The sequence below is a fragment of the Schistocerca americana genome, chromosome 7 (assembly GCF_021461395.2).
Source record: "Schistocerca americana isolate TAMUIC-IGC-003095 chromosome 7, iqSchAmer2.1, whole genome shotgun sequence".
Taxonomy (NCBI): domain Eukaryota; kingdom Metazoa; phylum Arthropoda; class Insecta; order Orthoptera; family Acrididae; genus Schistocerca; species Schistocerca americana.
The window spans coordinates 502,511,115-502,529,200 of NC_060125.1; positions in this window are offsets into that span (position 1 = coordinate 502,511,115).

The window sequence follows — 18,086 nt, forward strand, 5'->3', positions numbered from 1 at the left end:
AGGGTCAAAATCTGAGCACATTTTACACCTGCCTTGACATTAAGGACCAATGTGAACTGTCTGCTTGTGGCAGGATTAAGATCATGTGTGACTCTAGGCAGGCTACCATTGACACCGTGACAACAAAAAGCACACCTATTCCTTTGTCTGGAGAGTGGAATGGTACTCTGTTGTCATCAGTGATGGACTGTGTTCTGTCTGTATGTGAGTGATGGATGAACTTGTATATGATGAGGACCCTGACCTGCCTATTCCACAGCGTATTTGCCCTTGACACCAAAGTCCCATACCAGGAGAAAAAAAAAAAAAAATTTGACGTGTTCCACATCCATGAGGATCTCCTCAGCACGGATCTATGGAATGGAAAACTAATCTAATCTAATCTAGGGGGTCATTGGTCACAACTCACGGTCACATTTGGTGTTTCAGCAGAGTAAAGTAATCAATGCCCACTACATTGCACAGGCTGTTATTCCTGTGATACTGCCATTTCTTTGACAGGAAGGTGATGTAATTTCTCAGCAGCACAATGCACATCCACATACAGCTGCTGTAATGTGCTCTTCATGGTGTAGAAGAAATGCCCTGGACAGCAAGATCACCAGATCTCTCACCAACTGAACAAGTATGGGTCGTAACTTATTCATTCAATGATCTGCAAGAACCATCACTGAATTGCAACAGGAGGCATTAAGATGCTTGAGACAATCAAGTACAGGATGTCAGCACCTTCATGATCATTTTGCATGTAAGAGTACGTGCTTATGTTGCCACCAGAGGCAATTCCACTTTGTGTTGATGTAGCTGTTGGGCACCCTTTACTGTTCCATGTATGTTTTGTCTGAATTTGTTATCACCCTATCCACATTCCTCCAGGACATCAACAACTTTTCCCTGATTTGCTTCACCTGATCCTACTAAACCCAACAAGCCTCCTTCCTAGATATTGACCTCCACCTACATCAGTACATGCTGTACATCAGTACCTTCGTCCATGTCAAACCTACTAACCACCAGCAGTACCTACACTTTGACAGCTGCCACACGTTCCATACCAAGAAGTTCCTTCCATACAGCCTAGCCACCTGTGGTCATATCATCTGCAGTAACAAGCAGTCCCTCTTGAAATATACTGAGGGTCTTGCTGAAGCCTTCACTGACCATAATTATCCTCCCAACCTTGTACAAAAACAAATCTCCTTTGCCTTATCCTTCTAGACTCCCACCACCTCCAGAAGCCCCACCATTCGGCCACAGAGGAGCATTCCCCTCGTAACTCAGTACCACCCAGGACTGGAGCAACTGAATTACATTCTACACCAGGGTTTCAATTACCTCTTGTAGTGCCTGGAAATGAGAAATGTCCTGCCCACTATCCTTCGCACCCCTCGCATAGTGGTATTCTGCCGTCCATTGAACCTACACAATGTACTAGTCCATCCTTACACAACCCCTGCTCCCAATCCCTTACCTCATGGCTCATACCCCTGTAATAGACCTAGATGCAAGACCTGTCCCATACCTCCTCCCACCACCACCTATTACAGTCCAGTCACTAACATCACATATCCCATCAAAGGCAGGGCTACCTGTGAAACCAGCCGTGTAATCTACAAGCTAAGTTGCAACCACTGTGCTGCGTTCTACTTAGGCATGAAAACCAACAAGCTGTCTGTCCACATGAAAGGCCACCAACAAAAAGTGAATCACCGTGTTGCTGGACACACTGCCAAACATTATATCCTTCATTTCAGTGACTGCTTCACAGCCTATGCCTTATGGACCCTTCCCATCAACACCAGCTTTTCTGAATTGTGCAGGTGGAAACATTGCCTGCAATACATCCTACATTACCATAACCCTCCTGGCCTCAACCTTCGTAAGTCACTGTCCTCATGCATCCAGCCCCTTCTCTGTTCCCATTCCAGCACTACAAAGCCATCATTCCATCAACACACCCAGTCTTTTTATTTGTCTCCTTTTCCACTAATCCCCCCTCCCCGTTCCACCTCTCCCCTGCCTGCTGTCTAACCTTCAGCAATTCGCTGTCTGCCACCCCCACCATACTACCCCTCCACCTCCCCCCCCCCCCAGCCTCCTCTGTACCACCACCCAGTCACCACTCCCATCATGCACTGGTGCTGCTCCTCACAGTGTGTTTTCACTTGGCTGAGACTGCAGTCATGTGTGTGAGTTGCATTTGCGTGAATATATGTGTGTGTGTGTGTGTGTGTGTGTGTGTGTGTGTGTGTGTGTGTGTGTGTGTGTGCATGTGTGTGTGTCTTTCCTTTTCCTAATATTGTTACATTCTATCCTGGATTTTCCATTGTTTGATTAGATGTATAGAAGTAACTGATGCATATCATATTACAGAAAACATAAGAAAAGTATCTACTATACAAGTCATAATTTATACATATATCACAACATGGCATTCAGATTTTCAGATCTGTGGAACATTCTGTCACAACACAAATGACACAAAGTCAGAACCACAGCATTACAACACTAAACTATAGAAATAAGTGTAGAGACAATGTAAATTACAAGAATTACAAATTGCAAGTTTACATCTACAAAATCACACCTTCAAAATCTTCAAAAGAGAAGAGAAAAAAAATTCCGAGCCTAAGTGTGTGACGAGTGAGCCAACTCGAAAAACTCAATCATAAGTAGGAATATAACACAAAATCAACCAGCCACATAAACCAGAGTGTTTAAGAATATGTTGACTCATGAAAGGACAAAAATAATGAAAAAATATTAAGGTCTAAGCTTATGATGTGGGGACCGATCTATGAATCCAAACCACACTGGGTGGACACCAGCAAAAATGTTTCTACACAACAAAATGAATAAAGTTCAGAATCATATCAATAAGTTCAATTATATGTAAAGAGTAATTATAGGAAGCATCTAGCCTCAATCAATAATCACATGCTCTCCTTGGGTACACATACATACAGTCACAATGACCAGGGGTACCCAAAACAGAGTTAAGCATGACTTTTCCCACAATTCCTGTTCCAATGAGATACAATATTGCAGTATTCAGGATAAATACATGTAATCAGAGTCATAAATAGCTTTGAATGATGACATAGTTGAGTAGCTTGAAGGCCAAACTCAGTGTATGAAATCAGAAACGTATAAATCTTTTTATACTGTCTATACTCGTAAATGTTCTCCACACAATTTGCTAATTGTTCATACAAACTAACCTACATACATAGAGATATAGAAGATTCATTTGCAATTGATGAAAAATAAATAAATGTACATACTGATTTCAAGTTACATAATGTATTGGGAAGTAAATCCCACTACTTGAAAAAATATACATATATGTGGATTAATACTGTCCATAGTAGTGATTGTTTTTCTAAGCAAATAGTTTCATGAATTCTTCATATAGGATAAAATCTTGGCTAACAATTTACAAATTTCAGTCACAACACTGATGTAGTTGACAGGTGCTTGAGTACATTGCCGAGCACCCACGGTCTCTTGTAAGTTGTCTGGACCAACAAGGGTGCAGCGATACAGGAGTGTGGGGAGTTCATCCATCCACATCTTTCAGTTTCCTCCCTAGATTTCTCATCACACACTTCAGCAGATAGGTTATTTCCTGTCTAACATTAATGTAAAATCCTGAAACATTGTTTTGTGTACTAAATATGCTGTACAATACCTTCCTCACATCACATGGCATATGATCTGCCTGTGGATTTACATCAGACTGGATTAACAAGTGCACACAAATGAAACTTTAATAAACAGAGCTAAATGCAATGAAAAAATGAACGAGCAAGGCAATACACACGGATATACCAAGATACCACTCCTAATTTTTACAGTATAGGATGTTGTTGATGTGTTCTTCAGTCCTGAGACTCGTTTGATGCAGCTCTCCATCTACTCTATCCTGTGCAAGCTTCTTCATCTCCCAGTACGTACTGCAGCCTACATCCTTCTGAATCTGCTTAGTGTATTCATCTCTTGGTCTCCCTCTACGATTTTTACCCTCCACACTGCCCTCCAATACTAAATTGGTGATCCCTTGATGCCTCAGAACATGTCCTACCAACCAGTCCCTTCTTCTAGTCAAGTTGTGCCACAAACTCCTCTTCTCTCCAATCCTATTCAATACCTCCTCATTAGTTATGTGATCTACCCATCTAATCTTCAGCACTCTTCTGTAGCACCACATTTCGAAAGCTTCTGTTCTCTTCTTGTCCAAACTATTTATCGTCCATGTTTCACTTCCATACATGGCTACACTCCATACAAATACTTTCAGAAACAACTTCCTGACACTTAAATCTATACTCGATGTTAACAAATTTCTCTTCTTCAGAAACGCGTTCCTTGCCATTGCCAGTCTACATTTTATATCCTCTTTACTTTGACCATCATGAGTTACTTTGCTCCCCAAATAGCAGAACTCCTTTACTACTTTAAGTGTCTCATTTCCTAATCTAATTCCCTCAGCATCACCCGACTTAAGTCGACTACATTCCATTATCCTCGTTTTGCTTTTCTTAATGTTCAGATTACATCATCCCTTCAAGATACTATCCATTCCGTTCAACTGCTCTTCCAAGTCCTTTGCTGTCTCTGACAGAATTACAATGTCATCGGCGAACCTTAAAGTTTTTATTTCTTCTCCATGGATTTTAATAACTACTCCGAATTTTTGTTTTGTTTCCCTTACTGCTTGCTCAATATACAGATTGAATAACATCAGGTGGAGGCTACAACCCTGTCTCACTCCCTTCCCAACCGCTGCTTCCCTTTCATGTCCCTCGACTCTTATAACTGCCATCTGGTATCTGCACAAATTGTAAATAGCTTTTCACTCCCTGTATTTCACCCCTGCCACCTTCAAAATTTGAAAGAGAGTATTCCAGTCAACATTGTCAAAAGCTTTCTCCAAGTCTACAAATGCTAGAAACTTAGGTTTGCCTTTTCTTAATCTAGCTTCTAAGATAAGCCGTAGGGTCAGTATTGCCTCATGTGTTCCAACATTTCTATGGAATCCAAACTGATCTTCCCAGAGGTGGGCTTGTACCAGTTTTTCCATTCGTCTGTAAAGAATTCGCGTTAGTATTTTGCAGCCGTGACTTATTAAACTGATAGTTCGGTAATTTTCACATCTGTCAACACCTGCTTTCTTTGGGATTGGAATTATTATATCCTTCTTTAAGTCTGAGGGTATTTCGCCTGTCTCATACATTTTGCTTATCAGATGGTAGAGTTTTGTCAGGACTGGCTCTCCCAAGGCTGTCAGTAGTTCTAATGGAATGTTGTCTACTCCCGGAGCCTTGTTTCAACTTAGGTCTTTCAGTGCCTTATCAAACACTTCACGCAATATGATATCTCCCATTTCATCTTTATCTACATCCTCTTCCCTTTCTATAACATTGCTCTCAAGTACATTGCCCTTGTATAGTCCCTCTATGTACTCCTTCCACCTTTCTGCTTTCCCTTCTTTGCTTAGAACTGCGTTTCCATCTGAGCTCTTGATATTCATACAAGTAGTTATCTTTTCTCCAAAGGTCTCCTTAATTTTCCTGTAGGCAGTATCTATCTTACCCCTAGCGATATGCACCTCTGCATCCTTACATTTGTCCTCTAGCCATACCTGCTTAGCCATTTTGCATTTCCTGTCGATCTCATTTTTGAGACCTTTGTAGTCCTTTTTGCCTGCTTCATTTACTGCATTTTTATATTTTCTCCTTTCATCAATTAAATTCAATATTTCTTCTGTAACCCAAGGATTTCTACTAGCCCTTGTCTTTTTACCTACTTGATCCTCTGCTGCCTTCAATACTTCATCCCTCAAAGCTACCCATTCTTCTTCTACTGTATTTCTTTCCCCCATTCCTGTCAATTGTTCCCTTATGCTCTCCCTGAAACTCTGTAAAACCTCTGGTTTAGTCAGATTATCCAGGTCCCATCTCCTTAAATTCCCACCTTTTTGCAGTTTCTTCAGTTTTAATCGACAGTTCATAACCAATAGATTGTGGTCAGAGTCCACATCTGCCCCTGGAAATGTCTTACAATGTAGAACCTGGTTCCTAAATCTCTGTCTTACCATTATATAATCTACCTGAAACCTGTCAGTGTCTCCAGGCTTCTTCCATGTATGCAACCTTCTTTTATGATTCTTGAACCAAGTGTTAGCTATGATTAAGTTGTGCTCTGTGCAAAATTCTACCAGGCGGCTTCCTCTTTCATTTCTTACCCCCAATCCATATTCACCTGCAACTACTGAAAAGGCTACTGCCCCTCTTCAGGAACCATACATTTGTCTGGCCTCTCAACAGATACCCCTCCGTTGTGGTTGCACCTACGGTACGGCTATCTGTATCGCTGAGGGGGGACAGTACAGGATATGAAACTCCATTACTAGCCATTCAACAGCACTGTCTCATCTCAAAATTATAAAAGGATCCACTCAATTAGCTTCATGGCATATATGTATCAAATTCTAAAGCACAAATCTATTACAAAAGTTGTACGATCCTGCAAATATAGTGTGTCATAGATTCAAACTCAGCCCATAGATAAGACAGAATTTTAGAAATCACTTATCTTACATACTACATTCCAGACAAACAAAACACAATTATACAGTCATATGAAACTGCAAATATAGTGTGTCATAGATTTATACTCAGTCAATAGGTAAGACAGAACTTAAGAAATCACATCATCTTACATACTACATTCCTGACCAAAAAAAAACACAATTATATAGTCATATGAAAATGCAAACATAGTGTATATTTTCTTCCAGACGAGGGATCATTCTGCATCCATGTTGAAAGGTCTTGTCTCCTATACTAAAAGTTTACAGTACCTGAGATTTTACCAGTTTGCTTTGATTACCAGTAGTTCCTCTTATCTTTATACCTGCAATGGCATTTGGCTTCCTCTATCAATCAAACAGTTCCCTTCCCACTGATCAATCTGAATCTTAATGTAAGGACACCCAAAATGTGAATCATCTTCTCTGTTGTTATTAACTTCGTGTAAAAGATCACTTTCAATTTCATCAAATGCTACATCCACACTGTCTTTACAAGGTTTTATCAACTTTACCAGTATCATGGCATTACTTTGGTTACTAATGTTGTCAGGTAAAGATTGAACGCAATGAATGGATTCCATGGCACAACTAATACACTTTTTACAGAAGGAACACAAAACACATTACTGTGAAATTTATACTTCCTGCTTAGATCTTCTTTCACTTCATTCTACTAATTTGGATATGAATTTTGACTAATCATAGTTAACTTATCCCAGAACACACTTTTAGCTATGTTATCATCAATCTGGTCCCAAACTAACTTCAAAAAGTTTTCACCTTTATTCTCTAGGCTCATAGTAACTCACCTTTACTGTTTGGATCATTTACTCTGCATGACATTAATGAAAAACTGTTTTGACTGGACTGGTATTCCATGACTCTCACTTACATCATCACATGCACCATTTACCTTTAACATCATTCACAAATAACTCTGAAACTTAATTCTTTTTGAACTCCACAAATACCATATTCCTCTAAAATTACTTCATCAGCAACATCACTAATAATACAAGTCTCATTTCCATCAAAGTCACTTACCTCACCTGCATTCATTTGCAATAAACAACCAGTCTCAGACTTACCAACCTCACAGCTCTCATTCACATCTACATCAAAAATATCACCTAGTTTAGATCCAATGCAGTCATCACCTGATTTACATACATCAATAACACTGTCTTCTGACCAACAGAAGAAATTGTTAGTACATACTACATCAAAATTTTCACTATTCTCACACTCTGGTTTTTGATTAGCACCTACATCATCATAGTTAAACATAGGATCCCAAAACTTTTGATCAAAACATAAATGAGAAATTTGATATTTCTTCTGTTCAATTTCAGATACATGTGCCATATCATTAACACTGTTATTGTCTAATTGCAAGTGTAACTTGGACGTTCTGTGCTTGTTGTGTTTCCTCGACCCAAATCTGTGGGCCTTCATTGAGGCAAACTGCCATTTCCTGAGTAATTACTTCTATGACTGTTTCTTTACTGAAATGCCCATTGTTATCCCCATTATTCCTATCTTACAGATGTTCAAAATTTCTCTCTCTATTGACACTTTGATCCTGATAGAAGTTATCATTATCTCTATTTCTGTAATTATTCCCATGTGATTTCTATCATGCCAGTTGTTATCGCATATACCTCTTTCTACTGCCCTATCCAGCCTGTCATCATATCATAAAACTTGTTTAAGACAATTGTCAAGTCCATGTACTAAATCCCACTGAAACCTTTCTGGCAATATAGTTTTAAGTGCATCAGTCAAGGTCATTTCATCAAAAGGTTTGTCACGGTGTATTAATTTTTTAAGTTGGTTCTTACAAAAAACTTTCAAAAGTATCACCCCTATTTCTATAACTAGGACCATTTAAATTTAACTTTTAATCCTTTCCTGTTCAGCTCCTGACCAAAATTTATTTAAAAACTTTTCTCGAAACTTTGATATGTTTCCCATTGACTTACATTTAAATTTACACATGACAGAGCTTTGCCTTCAAGACATCTTTTAACAAATTTAATTTTTTGATTGTCATTCATACCTGCCACAGCGGTACAGAAAATCCACTGGCTGAAAATTGTCTGATGGATAACTTTTGACAGGAGTGTTGGACCACGTAAGACCATTGTTTGCGCACAGACTGTGGTTCACTTGAATTTCTTGAAATGCTGAAATTTTTTAATGTTAAACAGTTACATCAGTTTGCGTATTGATTTCAACTACACTACAGTGTAGTTTCAGCTCTCTGAGACTGCAGACGTGTGTGCAAGTTGCGCTTGCGTGAGTGTGTGTGTGTGCGTGTGTGTATGTGTGTCTACTGCTGACAAAGGCCTTAATGGCTGAAAGCTATGATTGTGTGAATCTTTTTATTGTGCCTATCGCAACTCATCATCTCTGCTATACGGTGAGTAGCAACTTTCCTTCTCTCGTATTGTTCTATTCATCCTTTCATAGGTCACACTCTTCAGCATCTCATTTAAGTGTATACAAAGTGCTCTTTCTAACAATCAAATGCTTATGGTTAGAAGTTTGTATGTTGATGCATACTGAGATAAGACAAGAAGACAGAAACAGAAAAAGTTAATATAATGTCAGCTAACATTCTGCAAAAAATTATCCTAACTGTGTATGAGTTCAACAATGTTGAAAGATTTGTATAACTCATTTCAAATTCTTTTCAGATTCAACGTAGAAATTCAAGAGCTTAATCACCCAATAAGGTAACAGCAGTAGGAATAGGTTGTTCAGTTCATACTACAAATAAAATCATTGTGTCATCACAATCTGCCAGTGCTCATAAGAATATGTCAATATCTTGCATTTCAGACTGAAGTAAATAAAATTGAGACAAAACAAATAGTGTTGCCCACAGTACTGACTGTGAAAACAGAATTTTTGTTATGAAGAAGCCCTTCAGGTAGAGGAATCACACAATAACTATTTTTGAAGTGAAATAATATCTTCACATAATTAACTGAAAGGTAGAGAACAACTGCTAACAACTGTAAGGTTTAATCATGCATCGATAATTTACAACTTTATATATTTCTACATCTACATCTAAATACATACTCTGCAAGCCACCATACAGTGCATGGCGAAAGGTACCATGTACCACTACTAGTCACTTCCTTTTCTGTTCCACTCACAAATAGAGTAAAGGGAAAATGACAGTCTATATGCTTTCATATGAGCCATAATTTATCTGATCTTCGTGGTCCTTACACAAAATACACTGACAGCAATGTGGAGATGCACACTGTAAGCCACTGCATTGAGACAAGGATATGCTGGAGTAATGCATGGAAGCACATCTGAGGCTGAATGGCCCATCAACAATGAGGTGGGCTGCATCTTCCCTGCGTTCGAATACTTCGGTGGCAGTAGAATAATTCTCTAGTCAGCTTCAGATGCTGGTTCTCTAAATTTTCTCACTAGTATTCCTTGGAACATCACCTTCCCTCAAGGAATTCCTATCTGAAGTCCCAAAACTTTCCCATATTATTTGCTTGTTGTTTTGAATCTACTGGTAACAAATCTAGCATCCCATCTCTAAATTGCTTCAATGTCTTCCTTTAATCTGAAGTAGTGTGGATCCCAAACACTCAAGCAGTACTCAAGAATGAGTTACATTTGTGTCCTATATGTAGTCTCCTTTACAAATGAACCACACTTTCCAAAAATTCTCACAAGAAACCAGAGTTGACCATTCACTTTCCTTGCTACAATCCTTGCCTGGCCATTCAATTTCATATTGGTTTGCAATTTTCTACCTAGATATTTTATTAATGGTGTATTCAAACATTATGTGTTTGTTTTTCTCATTCATCTGAGTTAACTTATATTTTTCAATATTTAGAGCTATCTGTCATCTCACCAGCTAGTAATGTTATTTACGTCATCTTATATTCTCCTACAGTCATTCAAAGTGACACCTTCCTGTACATGACAGCATCATCAGCAAAAAGCCACAGACTGCTGCTCACTTTGTATAAGAGATCATTTATGCATTTAGAAAATAACAGCAGTCCTATCATACTTTCCAAGGGCACCCTTGATGATACCCTAGTCTCTGGTAAACACTTGCTGCTGAGGACAACTCACTGGGTTCTGTTAGTTAAGAAGTCTTTGAGCCACTCATATATCTTGGAACCTATTCCATGTGCTTGTATCTTTGTTAACTGTGGGCAGTGGGGCACCTTGACAAATGCTTTTTGGAAATCTAGGAGTATAGAATCTGTCTGTTGTCCTTTAGCCGTAGTTTGTGGGATATCATGCACGAAAGGGGCAAGCTGTGTTTTGCACAAATGTTGGAATGTATTTTCTGTAGATTCTAACTGAACTGTTTGTAATGGAAATGGTGTGCTATTTCAAATAAAGACAAAGCATCTGAATGGAATTGAGGATAATTGGGAAACTTCATGGTTATGTTTCAAATACAAGTTTTTGATTGCACTTGTGAATTTGCAGATTGGAGAAAGGACACGCAAAAGGTATTTGTGAAAAAGAAATATTTTTTAATAATCTATATAATGATATGCATATTTGCTAAAACTGTTCAACGATGTATGAAGAAGTCAGATTGCTACTCCCCATAAAAATGACATGTTGAGTTGCAGGTAGACACAGTGAAAAGACACTTACACATTAGCTTTCAGCCAAAGCATTCACCAGAAAAGAGAAAACACACACATGTCCATTCACACAAGCATGCACACCTCATGCACACATGACTGTCTACTCCAGCACCTTGGACCAGAATGCATCTGTCACATAGAATAGCAGCAGCAATCCGTTGGGGGTGTGAAGGGCAAGGGTTATCAGGGTATGGGAGGAGGGAGAGAAGAGCACTGTCTGGCAGAGTGTACATGGACAAGACTGCCATCAGGTGCAGTCTTGGGAGACTGTGGAGCAGGGAGATGGTGAAAGGGAGGGGAAACAGGGAGTGAAAAATTAGAGGAGTGGGCTAAGGGAAATACAGGCAGGTGTGTTAAGAGAGGGCTGCACACAAATAAGGTGGAAGATGAGAATACATAGAAGGTGAAAGGGCAGAGGGGCTGGAAACTGTTGGATGGAGAGTGCGGAGACAGCAGGTTACCATAGGGTGAGGACCAGTGAATTTCAGGAGTGGCAAATGTGTTGTATGTATAACTTTCATTTGTGTAGTTCAGAAAAGCTAGTGGTGGAGTGGAGGATCTAGATGGCTCAGGTAGTGAAGCAGCCATTGAAATCAAGCATGTTATGTTCAGCTGCATGTTAAGCCACAGTTTGGTCTACTTTGCCCATGACCACAGTTTGGAGTTGGCTATTTGTCCTAGTGGCCAGCTGGTCAGTAGTCATACCAATTTAAAAAGTTATGCAATCACTTCAGTAGAGCTCGTATATGACATGGCTGCTTTCATAGGTGTATGGGCCTCTGATGGGGTAGGATAAGCCTGTGACAGGACTGAAGAAAGTGTGGATTAGGCATGTTTTGCACTTATGTCTTCTGTAGGGATATGATACCTGTGTTAGGGGGTTGGGATCGAGAGTGGCATAGGGATCTATTAGGATGTTATGGATATTGGATGAGCAAAGGAACATCACATTAGGAGGGGTGGGGAAGATGTTGGGTAGGATGACCATCATTTCAGGGCATGATGCTAGGTGATCAAAGCCCTGATGAAGAATGTGGGTCAGTTGTAGGGGATGGTATGGGATGATGAAGGGTGCACTCCTTTGTAGTTGGTTCTTGAGAATTTCTTCACATGGAAGTGATGACAGCTGTCAAAATGCATGTACTATTGTTGGTTGGTGGGTTTAATGTTGACACAGGTGTGGATGTACCCATCAGAGAGGAGGAGGTTAACTTCCAGGAAGATGGCATGCTGGGTTAAAAAGACCAGGTGAAGGGGATGGAAGAGAAGTTGTTGAGATTTTGAAGGAATGAACATAAGGTGTCTTGTACTGAGTCCAGGTCATGAAGATACCATCAATGAACCTGCCCCAGACTAGGTGTTTAGCGTTTTGGGAGGCTGGCAAAGTCTCCTCTTGATGGCCCACAAACAAGTTCACATAGTAGGGTGCCATGGGCATGGCTGTACCACAGATTTATTTGTAAACCTTTCCTTCAAAGGAGATGTAGTTGTGAATGAGGAGAAAGTTAGTTAAGGTGTACGATGAATGAGGTAGTAAGTTTGGGTTCTGAAGGACATTGGGAAAGATAGTGTTCAATAGCAGTAAGACAATGGGCATGAGGGATGTTGGTTTATAGGGAAGTAACATCAAGAGTGATGAGTAGGGATGCAGGAGATAAAGGGGGGGGGGGGGGGGATGAAGACTCAGTGAAGGAAGTGACTGGTATCTTTGTTGTGGAATTCAAGATTACAGGCAACTGGTTGGAGGTGTTGGTCAAAGAGGGTTGAAATTCTTTCACTAGGAGGCACAATAACCAGCTACAATGGGGCATCAGCAAGGATTGTTGGCTCATGGACTTTGGGGTGCACATAGAAGGTGGATGAGTGGGGTGTCATAGGAGTGAGGAGCAAAATGGACGCAGAGGAAAAGATCTACAAAGAGCCTAATTCTTTAAGCAGCTATTGGAGGTTATGTTGAACTTCTGGGATGGGATGTTTATGGCAGAGGTTGTAGGTGGAGGAGTCAGATAATTGGCAGAGCCTTCTGCCAAGTAGTCACTATGATTCATAACAACTGTGGTGGAAATTTTGTCTGCAGAAATGATGATTAGGTCATAAACCACAAAATTTCCTTTCTCTAGATCTCCCCCCTCCACACACAATGCCTTCACCTTTTAAGATTCCACCAGTCTCTGGCCTCCACATACCTTGTATTGCGAAAACACATCTCATTGGCACAGGCTTTCCAGAACTACCTCTGCTTCATCCGTAACATATTGCTCTTGTGCAATCCCTGTTACATACAACACACATCTGAAATTGAATCCCTTGTTTCTCGACACCTGGAGGAACATTCCACACACCACCTCCGTAAGTTATACAATATGCTACAGCTGTCTCAGGGCACTGCCATCCAACTCCTATCCTACCCACATTATTCCTCCTCGTCAACCCCTCACAGCAATTGGAACATGCCTAGCTGTTCATTTCAGCTTACCACATCCCATAAAACTCCATACCAACACTACACCAAATCCAGAGCTGAAACATTCCTGTAACACTATTTTTAACCAATCTAATCTCAATATTGAACCCTGTGTATCCCAGTTCATACCACTGTGACCCTCCTCCTCCCTCTTAACCATCCCTGGTCACCTACCAGGGATTCCTTACCTCAAACTTGGCCTCATCATCCTTCCCCAGATCCCTTTCACACAACACCAACCTTTCAGCAGAAGAAAGGACAGTTATACACAACCTCAAACAAGTCCTGACCTGATCATTCTATTGCAGACAAAGGTACCATCACTGTTGTTATGAATTACAGTGACTATGTGGTGGAAGGACACTGCAAATTATCTGAAACTTTCACCTATAAACTCTGCCATAGTGATTTCAGAGGTATGATGTATGCAGCAGGGAGTGCACAGTAGCGATATCTTACAAACAGTGCAGAGGTGGGTCTGGTATGCCTTTGTCAAGAAGATTTGTTTTTTTCAGTGCCAGGGCCAGGGACTGGTGGAATCTGAAAAGGTGAAGGGAATTGTAAAAGTAGGGGTGAGAAAGGAAGTTTTGTGGTTTACTTACCTGACTACCCCACCTATAAACTCTGCCAGAGTGATTCCATCCAAGAAGTCCAACATAACCTCCAATCCCTGCTTAAAGCATTAAGTCCTTTGTAGAGCTTCTCCCCTGAGTCCATTTTGCTCCCCACTCCTATGACACCCCACACATCCACCTTCTACTTGCTCCCCAAAATCCACAAAACTAACACTCCTGGATGCCCCATTGTAGATGGTTATTGTTCCTCCCAGTAAAAGAATTTCAGGCCTCTTTGACCAACACCTCTAACCAGTTGCCTGTAATCTGGACTCCCACATCAAAGATACCAACCACTTCCTTCATTGAGTCTTAACCATCCCCACCCTTTACCTCCTGCATCCATACTCATCACTGTGGATACCACTTCCATTCTTTCCAGCCTACCAAAACGCCAAACACCTAGTCTAGTTCATGTTCATTGATAATATCTTCATGGCCTGGACTCAGAGCTAGGTCACCCTATCTTCATCATTTCACAACCTCAACACTTTCTCTCCTGTTTGCTTCACTTATTTGACCTTCCTTGACATTAAACTCCTCCTTTCTGATGGCTCCACCCACTTCTGTGTCCACATTAAACCCCCAACCATCAACAGTACTTGCATTTTGACAGCTGCCATCCCTTGTGCACCAAAAGATACAGTCTGGCCACCCAGTGTGGAATATCAGCAGTGGCAAGAGTTCCCTTGCCCAGTATGCTGTGGGTTTCACCAAGGCTTTCATAGACAGGCACTATCCCCCATATGTAATCTGTAAGCAGACCTCCCATACCATTTCTCCTCATACCCCCTATTCTCCTATCAATGCCAAGAGCAAGCTACAAAGGAGTGCCCCCTTCATCACCCAATACCATCATGGACTGAAACAACTTAACCACATCCTTTGCTGGGCTTTGATTACCTATCATCATGCTCTGAAATGAGAGACATCCCATCAAACATCTTTCCCACCCCTCCTAACATGATGTTCCATCACTCAAACAATCTCCACAACATCCTAGTCCATCACTATAACACTCCCAACCCCAGCCCCCCCCCCCCCCCCCTCCCAGGCTCATCCTTGAGGGAGACCCAGGTGCTTTCTATTCAGTGCTGTCACAGTATTATCCTACCCCATCAGAGGCCAGGCTATCTCTGAATGCAGCCATGTCACATATCAGCTCTGCTGCAATTATTACACAGCACTTTATATTGGTATGACTACCAACCAGGTGTCCACTAGGATGAATGACCACCTCCAAACTGTGGCAATGAGCAAAATAGACAACACTGTGGCACAACATGCAGCTAAACATAACACACTCGATTTCAATGGCTGGTTCATTACGCAAACCATGTGGATCCTCCCATCCACCCCCAGCTTTTCTGAACTGTGCAGACGGGAGTTATCCTTACAACATATTCTCAGTACCTGAAATTATCCCAGCCTCATCCTACGGTAACCTAATGTCCCCACACCCTCGACTCGACAGTTTCCACCCACTCTGTCCTGTCACCTGTTTGTGTGCTGCCTCCTGCCAACACACTCACCTGTCTTTCTCCTTGCCTGCTCGTCTCCTTTTTCGCTCCCTAAATCCCCCCACCTCCCTGCCCCACAGCCTCATGATGATATGCCTGTTGACAGTCTAGATCTTGCCCATTCCAGCAGAAACCACTCTTATCTTGCCCCACCACTCCCCTGCTATTCCTACCTGCCCCTCCAGATTGCTGCTTCCATTCTAAGTGACAGTTGCATTCCAGTCCGATCTGTCAGAGATGGCGCTCATCTGTGTATGGAGTGTGTTTGTTTATGTAATGAATGTGTGTGTGTGTGTGTGTGTGTGTGTGTGTGTGTGTGTGTGTGTGTGTGGTGTCTGTCTCTCTTTACTGATGAAAGCTGTGGCTGAAAGTTATATGTGAATGTCTTTTAATCATGCCTGTCTGCAACTTCACTTGTCTCCTTTATGGCAAGTAGTATCTATCTTGAAACTACATTGTTCATATCTCTTATTCTGGTGTATGCATGCCATTACAAAGTCTGTCCACAATTTTTATGAGATGTACTTTGAGGGCAAGGGGGAGGGGAAGGGAGAGGGTGTGTGTAATGTAGCAGAACAGGACAACATTTAATGAAAACTATTATTCAGACCACAACAAAGAATGTGAAGCTACAACATGAAGTTAATGCAAGGCTACATAGATAAGGCTTGAATTGTAACACAGATGAAGTACTGTATTGTTAAAAATAAGTCTACATAAGGTGAACTGTTATCAGTTAAGATGACCTGTAATTGATTTTTAAAGATAATCATCATCATCATTCAAAACAGGGATTGCACCTTTTGGTCCATTCTGTCTTCTTCAGAATTGATCAATCTATCTCTCCATTGGTCTTCCTAAAGATCTTTTGCCTCTTGTTTACTTTGATTTATGGTTTTAATGGTTCTTACATCTGGCATACAGTCTACGTTTCTTTCCATCTTAACTGATATTGTTTTATTAAGTCAGTTATAGTTTGTGAATTCAGTTCAGTTTAGATGTTGTCATTTCTCTTTTTATCCATCAAAGTACATCCAGTCACATATCTAAGAAAATTCATTTCAGATGCTTCTATTCTCTTTGTATCTCTTTTTCTTAAGGCACCAGTTTTTTGCATCCATAGAGCTGTGCTGGTATAGTTTAGAACTTTAGTAGAATATCTCTGTGGAGTTTCTTTCCCAATGTTCTGCATATAGTTCCACAGAAGTAGTCAAATAGGTCTAACTTATTTTGTGTATCGTTGCTTGCTCTGTATGTGACACTATCATCTAAATATTTAAATGAATTTACTTGCTGTATGATCTGCTTGTCAATTTCAATCTTAACTTGCACGGGAGGGTGTCATAAAAACCCCATTGATTTTGTCTTTGAGTAGTAGACATTCAGATTGTATTCTCTGGCTGTTTTACTTAAATTAAAGACAGCTTCTTGTAAATCATTTTCATCTTTACTACTGTACCATTTACTTGGTCACCAGCAAGAAGCAGTGTACTAACATCCCCACTGCTAATTTAAAAATGTTTCATTGTCTGTACCCAAGTTTTGGTTACATCATCAGTATGTATATTAAAAAGAGTGGGTGACAGGAGTCACCCCTGTCTATCTCCTTGCCTTTTTTCAGCCATATTATGTCTGATCCCTGCTATTCTTACTTTTGTTTTGTTATCCATTTATAAACCCTGTACAGCTCTTATAAGATGAGATGGGATTCCTCCGGTTCTTAAAATTTCCCACAGTTTGTTTTGATTTACTTTATCAGACTCCTTTTTCTACACAACAATGGTAAGAAATACTATAAAATTATTGGAATAAAATTACAAATACATAAAAAATAATGTAAACAACAATCCAATTTATTGTTCATAAAATTCATATATAGAAAGGTGACAGTGATTCATGAAATTCATACATAGAAAACTTACAGTGATTATGATATAGCCAATTGTAAAGAGATAGGATTTATGTTAGGAACTAAAACTGAACTATATTTGTAAACCAGTTTTAATTAAGACACAAATGAATTCAAGACATTAGCTGCCAGTGGGTACTGGTTTATATCAATGGGAAAAGTTGAAAAATTTTAATGGACTGGGATTTGAACCCAGTTCTCCTGCTTACTACGCAGATGCACTAATCACTATGCCATTCAGGCACAGTGGGCACCAGAACTGCACAGACTACCCTCGTATGACTCCCATCAGATCCAAATTCTTGAATTGTACCACTTACTATTGATGC